This window comes from Coptis chinensis, chromosome 9 (assembly GCF_015680905.1).
Source record: "Coptis chinensis isolate HL-2020 chromosome 9, ASM1568090v1, whole genome shotgun sequence".
NCBI classification, from domain to species: domain Eukaryota; kingdom Viridiplantae; phylum Streptophyta; class Magnoliopsida; order Ranunculales; family Ranunculaceae; genus Coptis; species Coptis chinensis.
This window is the reverse complement of record NC_141464.1, coordinates 55,718,669-55,727,492: the sequence shown is the minus strand read 5'-3', so window position 1 is coordinate 55,727,492 and position 8,824 is coordinate 55,718,669. Positions and strand designations below refer to the sequence as shown.

The 8,824-nt window shown below is 35.0% G+C and overlaps 1 pseudogene; it reads left to right on the top strand.

Annotated features, from left to right (window-relative positions):
• The first annotated feature begins 2,187 nt into the window (after positions 1 to 2,187).
• LOC147476812 (3-ketoacyl-CoA synthase 20-like) lies at positions 2,188 to 6,896 on the top strand (annotated as a pseudogene).
• Positions 6,897 to 8,824: the final 1,928 nt, after the last annotated feature.

The window sequence follows — 8,824 nt, the reverse complement described above, 5'->3', positions numbered from 1 at the left end:
AAGGATATCTTTGGTCTAAGCTTTTCCATTCCTTGGAGTCACCGGATGCCTCAAAGCACCATCTTTAAACGATCATCGGATGCCATCTCATATCTTTAGAAGTTTTTGAGCATATAAATAATCTTTGGAGTCTTGGCTTTATAGGAAAGTATCGCAAAACCTTAGCAGCCTTTTTCTTAGGTTTTGCAGATGAACTAACTCTATTTTCTGTACACTCCGAAGTCGTGATCCATCTTGACTCACCACATACATCACAGTTATCCTTGTCCATGACTGGTTTATTATCCTTCCAATACAACATACAATCATTAGGACATGCGTCTACCTTAATGCACTCCATCCCAAGATCCCGAAGTTGTTTTTTTTATTCATAATGATTCTTGGGCATATTGATGTCATTTGGAAGTGAATCATTTAATACCTCAAGCAACATGTCAAACGAATGATTACTCCAGCCGTTAAGACACTTTACATGAAGCAATCGTACTAGAAAAAGACAATTTTGAACTCTTAGTACAGCCAGGGTACAAGAGTGTGTCTGCTTCCTTTAACAACTTGTAAAACTTATGTGCTTCTTCATTTGGCTCATCCGTTCGAGTGTCACTGGAACTAGACTCATTTGTATTCGAACTAGGTGGTATGTCATTGTCTATACCAACCATGTTTTGAAATCCTAATGCATCTTGCAACATTGTATGCATATCATCACCCTGATTAGACTTCGGTATTTACCTCCACACTCTCCCCATGCTTTGTCCAACGGACATAACTCCGTAGTATACCACGATTCTTTATATGATGTTCCACTATATGTTTAGGCAATAACATTAGATTAAGGCATCCTACACATGGGCAGTAAATCTCACCACCAAGTTCCTTAATTCGATTATTCCAAGCAAACTCGATAAATTTCTCACAACCAAGTATATAGTTACGACTGCATCTTCCTAGAGTCGGATCCATCCAACTTTTATCCATTTAAAACTGAACTACAACTACATAAAAAAAAAAATTAGACAATCTTGTTCAAAGAAAAATATCATATCCTACATCAAGTTCAAAAATTAATATATTCACTAACATATCCTAACATAACATAGGAGAACCAATAAAAAAGATCGTGACAAGGCCATATTAACTGTCCAAATGTGGGATTTACCACCAAATATTGGTCTCACATAATTGAAGAAAGCAATAGCCATGAAAACATAACTAGAACTCAATACGAGGAAAGCTAAAGCTTTAAATTTGAAAAGTCGAACTTTTTATCCAAAAATAACATAAATTGGATTAAAACCTCATATATATATACAATATTCTAACAATAGAAAAGTCGAATCAATTGATCAAATATTCTTACGATATTTAGATTTAAATAAAATAATGAAGTGCTTGACTTAGTCACCAGATCGTTGAGCGGGAGCGAGAGCGAGAGCGGGAGCGAGATTGCAAGAGCGCCTAACTTGAGAAGCTCCCACTTTGAGAGCGCCCACAGAGCGCTTATATATACTAGTAATTTTACTAATTAATGAAGTACTGAGTAACAAATGCTAGTTATCATACTTGATTTTTTCTTGTGTGTTCTCAAAGTAATTAATAAAGGATCAATAAATCAAATGTTTGATAACAAAGTTACAAATGATTCTAACCAAAAAAAAAAATTACGAAGGATTGAAAAAGAAGTAGAATTAGGAGAAAGGACAAAAACATAATTAGCTATTGAGTTGGCTGTAAAACTGAGAAAAATAAGTTATACTACACTAGTGCTACTATGAGATGGGGAGTATAGTATAGTGGTACAGGTCTTCTTCCTTAAACTATCTTCACACTTCAGAGACCCAAAAATTTCATGAACGACAACATCTCGACAAAAACCCATTTCATCAATTATGAGAAACAAAACTCGCTAGTTCGATAAAATCATCATATTCTCATCTCTTCCAAAAAAAAATTTGTTTTTGGATTTTGATTAATTCATCTTCAATATTTTGATTTAAAGTTGAGAATCTATTAAAGTTCTTCAAATTAGTGAATGGTTTGTATAGATAATTAGATTTGTGTTTTACTCTAGCAGAAAACTCATCTAAATGGATGATTAGAAATGAATTAACTGATTCTTTAGTGCAAAGAGCGGTTCCTTAAATCCAAAGCGCGGAGAAGGAGGATTACCTGAAGGTAAAATAAGCAATGGAGGAGGCAGAAGCAGTGAAGAAGAAGAAGGCAACCGGTGAAGAAGAAGGCAAGAAGAATGGCGGTGAAGAAGAAGGTGGCGTGAAGAAGAAGGCACTTTAGCGGCGCGGCCCGTGAAAAGTATTTGGGTTTTTCGGTTTCTTCTTTTTCTTTTTGTTATTTGAGATTCAACTTTCACCAAAATAAACGAAATTAAAGAACCGGGAATGCTAACATCTATTTTCTATTTTCTGATTTTTTTTTTTTTTTAATAAAAATAATTATTTAATGTTTTAAATAACCTTTTGCGACCATCGGCCAAACACTTAATTAAAGCCACGCCAGCGCAAAATTTGTTAATACTGAAGGTCCGACTTAAAAGCCACGACCACATTGAAACGGTTGCAAAAATGCACCTTTTGCAACAAAAAGATAATCACGAGGCAAAAAGGTACTTCTTGCCACATATTTAGTTTGTCGTGGCAACAAGTAAGATATAGCCACCAAACCCCTAGCCGCGGCAATATGTCCGAGGCTAAAAGTCACTTTTTTGGTAGTGTCTCTATCTCTATTTTACTCTCTATATATAGAGAGTAAAATAGAGATAGAGAGTAGAATCCTTTGTATATATACATAGAAAAATAATGATAGAGAGTAAAATATGTTGACTTTAGCTCTATTTTGTTGACTTTAGCTCTACTTTATTGACTTTAACACTACTTTTAAAGGAATAGGGAGCCATTGGACTCAGCCTTAGGAGCAAATACTACTGAAAGTTTGACTTCACACGATCTGTACACATTGTTTGGAGAAACAATATCCCGACCTCACCATATCGTTCGAGACCTGATAATTCGACATTGGCATGTCGATTGGAATCGGAATTTCACAGCTTGCCAAAATTTCAGAATACTATAAAACCAAAGTTAGGCTTTTGAGCAACATAAGTTTTTGAGAAAAACCAATTTTGAGTGCAACCAAAATTGAGAGGAAACATTTGCAAAGAGAAAAAACTTGTAAGGAGAGATACAAGTGAAGAGAAATCTAGTAAGTTGGAGATACTTGTGAGGAGTGATTGTAATATTCTTTCCCATACTTGTACAGGAATTGGCTCTTGTGGACGTATGCATAATTGGCCGAACCACGATAAATCTTGTCTCATATCATTGTGTTATACTTTTACCTTACTTTGCTATTGTTTGTTTGGTGATAGTTAATTTCATTATTTAGAATAGAAGTTGTTGGCTGTAATGAAAATTTAGACTTTCGATTGGAGTTTAAAGTGTTCATATTCAAGCTATCTTAGTGGGGATTGACTGCTATTGTTTTCCCTAACATAAAAGAATTTGTTTCAGATCTAAATCATTGGGTATATTGGTTGGACCATTAACTATTATGTAATAATTAAGTGATAGATTAAAAAAAAAATGGAGAGGAAATTAAAATAGGCAAAAAATAAAAGATTTCCAAAGGTTTTGGATGTTGTGCTATACTGCCATCTACCTAGTTAAGAGGCCTATCAAGACTGAAGGGGCGCGTTATTGGCACCCCATTTTATGGGATTAGCACTCTTTTGGCAAAAAGTAAAACAATAATAGTTATTCCTTATATATCCTTTTACACCCCACATGCCCGATAATTCTATGGCATCGGGTTGCCTCGAGATCCTATATTCCACGGCAGAAAGTTACCGCGAAACATTTTTTTTTTGTGTTTTTTGTTTTTTTTTCACTTTAAATTTTGTGTATTAAACACACACAACATATGAATACTTCATTTTCTTCTTTAGAGCATTTCAAATACAAGCCATTATTATTCACCTCCACGTAGGCTGTATTTTCCTTATTTTCCACCGTTTTGGTGAAAAGCAAGGTGAGGCTGCCCAATGCAAAGGTGAAAAATAATCTTAGACGGGATGTTGGATTTCGTCTGATTGTAAAAATAAAAAAAACGCGCCGGATGGAATGGAACATCCCGTCCGGAAAAAAAAAAAAAACCGGATTTTTTTTAAAAAAACACACAAGATGGAATCCAACATCCCGTCTAAAGTTCACAACTCAACCACTATCTCGGTTGAAGGTTTCACCTCGTTTTGACTTGGGAAAATAGTTACCTTCATATTCACCTTTTCATTAGGCAAAAGTTTTGAACCATTTGGAGGTGAATATTTTCACATTCCCACCATATCCACCTGCATTGGCTCTTAAAACTTCTTTATACATTCCAAGAACAATACCAAAACCATGACAAAAAAAATATAAAATCGATGCATAATTTTGCTATCTCGCGGCAAATATATTTCATATGCTATAAGAAAAACTTGTTATCAAATTAATGAAGAAGAGTTTTGATAATTAATACAAGCAAAGACTCCATTTTAGTGAACACAACCATCTCGCAGTAACTAATTTTTTTTACGGTGGCTATTAAAAAAAATTTAAAAGAAAAAAATGATCCATGACAACCACCTTCCGTGGGATATGGGATCTCGCGGCAACCCGATGCTATAGATTGTGCAATTTCGCGGCAGTTTTTTGCCGTGAGTGTTTTTTTATGTGATTAATGGAGGAGTACCAGTATATTTGAATTGATAAAAAATGTGCCAATTCTAAAAAGTGGGGTGTCACCCAAGACTGAAAGCCCTTATATAGTTCAAGCTGACTCGAGGTTAAGGACAAATTCTTTATTGATCATGGCGTACATATGTGATATGTCCACATTTCTTTCCTTGAACATCAATTCTTTTGTTTTGTCTAAGTTTTTCAATTGCAACCCATTCAGCTTCAATATCATCCACATTTTCATCTGTTTAATGCTCTTCTTTTCACTAACTATATTATCAACAGTCGTAGGTATTCTCATTTGTGGTAGGTGTAAAGTATTCCTAATTGATTTCCCGTGTTATAAGCCTGATGATGCGTTGAAGTGTAACCATGAAGTTTTCATTGAACGTTATGCATTTCTGCAAATATTTCCTGAAGAAAGTCTAGAGTTTCAAAAAAATATACTTGAGAAATCAGGTTTAGGTCCATCAACATACTTTCCAAGGGCCATGTGGGGGTTACCGCCCAATCCATACATGGCTGAGGCCAGGCATGTAGTGGAGACGGTCGTGTATTGAGCAATCAATGAACTTTTAGCAAAAACTTCAATTAAAGCTACTGACATTGGGATTATAATAGCGAATAGTAGTCTATTTCATGGACCAAAATATCGCTTATATATTTGATATATTGCCGATATATTTTGGTACACCGATATCGATATTTCCGATATATATCTACCAAATATAGAATCTTTTTTTTCCGGTATATCGGAATTTCCGATATAAAACTTTATATTGTCGAGATAATTGATGTATCCGATATTTACGATATATATCGTTTGATTTTTTGACCATTTTTTAATATAAATCTGATATTTCCAATATATTTCCGATATTTCTGATATTTCTGATATTTTAAATAGTTTGGACTAATCACAAAAAAAAAATATATATATCCGATATATATCGGTTTTTGGATATACCGGTATATTAACCGATATCGATATTTTAGTCCTTGGTCTATTTAACTCGACACCTTCTCTCAGGGCTGGCTCAACCTAAATTGAGGCCTTAGGCGAAAATCAGATGTGAGGCTTTTGTCAAACCAGAAAAATGATGTGACAGGCTCTTTCTCTAACTTTTCGGCTTTAGGATTAATTGAAAAGAAATATCAATCTAATAGCATATTCGCAACAAAAAAATAAAAACTAAAATGACGACCACTAAAATCGAAACACGATAAGAAATTGAAGATGAATATAACACTATCTTCATTTTGTTTATGAAAAAAAAATAGCACCATATAGCTGTATGTAGAAGATAGAGGGAGTATTTTCACTCTCATTTATTTCATTTCTTTTTCAAGCAAAAATATTGATTCAATAAGGATAATCTCACAAAAAATTAAAGTAGTGTTGCTTTATATGCAATTGGATTTGTTATAAATGTTTAGATGCTCGGTGGACTACTAAATATTATACTTAACTTTCCCCAACTTTTTTTCCTAAATTTAGTGGTGCATTTCCCAATTTTTTCTCCTAAATTGATGGCGGCACATATTTTGTACATATTTGATTGGGTTGATTGACTGTTTTCTCTTTTTTTCTTATTTTCACACAACAATAGCTAGCTTAAGGAATTTCTTAACAAGCATAAGGGTGTTTCTAGCATTTTGAGGCTTTCTCAAAAAAGAGGCATTAGGCGGCCGCCTAACTCGCCTAAGGAACGAGCCGGCTTCTCTGTGCAATGATTGTTAATCACTGCAAGCTACATAGTGGGGTTTTGAGCTACAAGCCTACAATCTTGGTGGAATGGGTTGTAGTGCAGCTCATATCGATCGATCTTGCCAAGCATCTTCTCCAAGTTGGTTTTTCTGTTTTCTAAATTAAATTTTAAAATATTGGGGTGATCATTGGTAAATTATGACTAAAATATCGTCAGTTTTTTGAATCTGAGGAGCCAGCAAGATATTGTAGTGACTGATGAGCCTTTTGTTTTGAACCACAGGTGCATCCCAACACATGCGTTAGTAGTGAGAACTGAGAACATTACGCTCAACTGGTACTTCGGCAGCATACGCTCAATGCTGGTCTCGAACTGCCTCTTAACTAATCGGCCTTCGGATGGTAAATACGCCAAGTACCAACTCAACCACGTCGTCCGTACTCACAAAGCAAATTAAAACTGTGGATACTATTGTGCTTGTTGTTTTTGGGCCTGAAAAAGGCCAAGGGGCGCATGCCCTCTCCAGTATAAAGAAAGAAGTTGGGTTTTTTATTTCATAACTTAACCAATACTAGAGCAGAGACACTGATTGTAAGAGAGCATTCTAAGTGAGTGTTTGAGTGTTAATTCTTTGTGAGTGTTTGAGTGTTCATTTTTGTGAATGAATTGAGAGCTATTGTAATCTGTTATTTTGTGCATCTAGTAAAGTTTGGATCTCGCCGGTGGACATAGGCACATTGCCAAACTACGTTATATCCGTGTCTTGTGATTTGTTTTCTTTTACATTAGTCTCTTTACTTTATATGATGGGAACGGTTATATGAACTCCACCTTATAGTGACTCCAAAGTTACTCCACTCCTAAAAGTGGACTTACAAGATGAATTGACGGATAATTTTTTGTGGAGGTATACATCACATGATAGAGAACACCCCCACAAAAAATTAGCTCAATTGAATATGTTTAACCTTGTCAAAAGTTGTTATGAAATTAAAAATTCGAGTCAGTTGGATAATTTCATGATATTCTAAATGATTTTTTGACGAGGTTGTACATCTTCAAATGAACTGATTTTTTGTGAGGATGATCTCTATTGTGTGGAGAACATCTCCACCAAAAATCTGTTTCTAATTCATTGTATTTAGTGGTGGAGTAACTTAGGAGTCACTTTAAGTGGAGTTCATATAACCATCCCCTTATATGATTGTTAGTTGATATTGAGAAGTGTTGGGATAGTACTTAGAAGGTGTTGAAGTCTTGTCTTGTAAGAAGGATCAATTCTTGTTTAGAGTTAATCTATTTGGAGTGGATATCATTGTTTCCGCTTTAGTTATTCATAATAGTGCTTTTAAAAAAGAAGATGTTAATGGAATAGTTAGAGTAACTCTTTCCAAAGAACTTTCTTCAGTTGCGGGAGAAGCTCTCCGGACTAACATTACTACATTAGGCCCTTTAGTCCTCCCCATTGCAAAACAACTACGCTTTCTTGCAAATTGAATGCAAAGGAAGGTGTTGAATATAATAAATTAGAGAGAGAGATTTGAGAGAATATTTACTTGATATAGAACTTTGCTTCTAAAAATTGCTTCAAGTTCTGAATGAGAGATGGATTGTTGCCTGTGATTAGAATGTCGTCCACATAAACAAGAACAAATGTAGAATTAGAACCACGAATATTAGTGAACTAAAGAGTAATCAGATTTAGATTGAGTGAAGCCGGCATTGACAAGAGTGGTAGATAGTTTAACAAACCATTGCCGAGAAGCCTGCTTGAGTCCATATAAGGACTTATTGAGGCGACAGATCCTGTGCTCTCCATGTTTGGTAAAGCCAGGAGATAAGGTCATGTAGACAATTTCATCTAAATCACCTTGGAGAAAGGTATTGTGGACATCCAGCTGATGAAGGGACCAATGTTTGATAGCAGGAATAGAGAGAAGTAATCGAATAGTGACTAATTTAGCAACGGGTGCAAAAGTGTTATGATAGTCTTGTCCTTCAATCTGATTGTAACCCTTAGCAACAAGATGAGCTTTGTAATGCTCAATAGAGCCATCTGCATGATATTTAATCTTGAAAACCCATTTACAACCAATAGGTTTAAGATGAGGGATAATGAGAAAGAGTCCATGTGTTATTCTCTCCAAAGCTATAATTTCAAAGACCATAGCATGACTCCCATTCTAGAATTTTAACAGCTTGAGAAAAAGATGTAGGAACAACTGAATAAGACACTTTAGACAAAAAAACTTTATGATAAGTAGAAAAATTAGTGTTAGAAATATAGAAAGCCATAAGATATGGAGTGAAAGACCGTGTTACCTTAGAGCCTGATTGGATGAGGTTGGCCGAACGAGGGACAGTAGGTGCCTTGGTGAAAGTAGG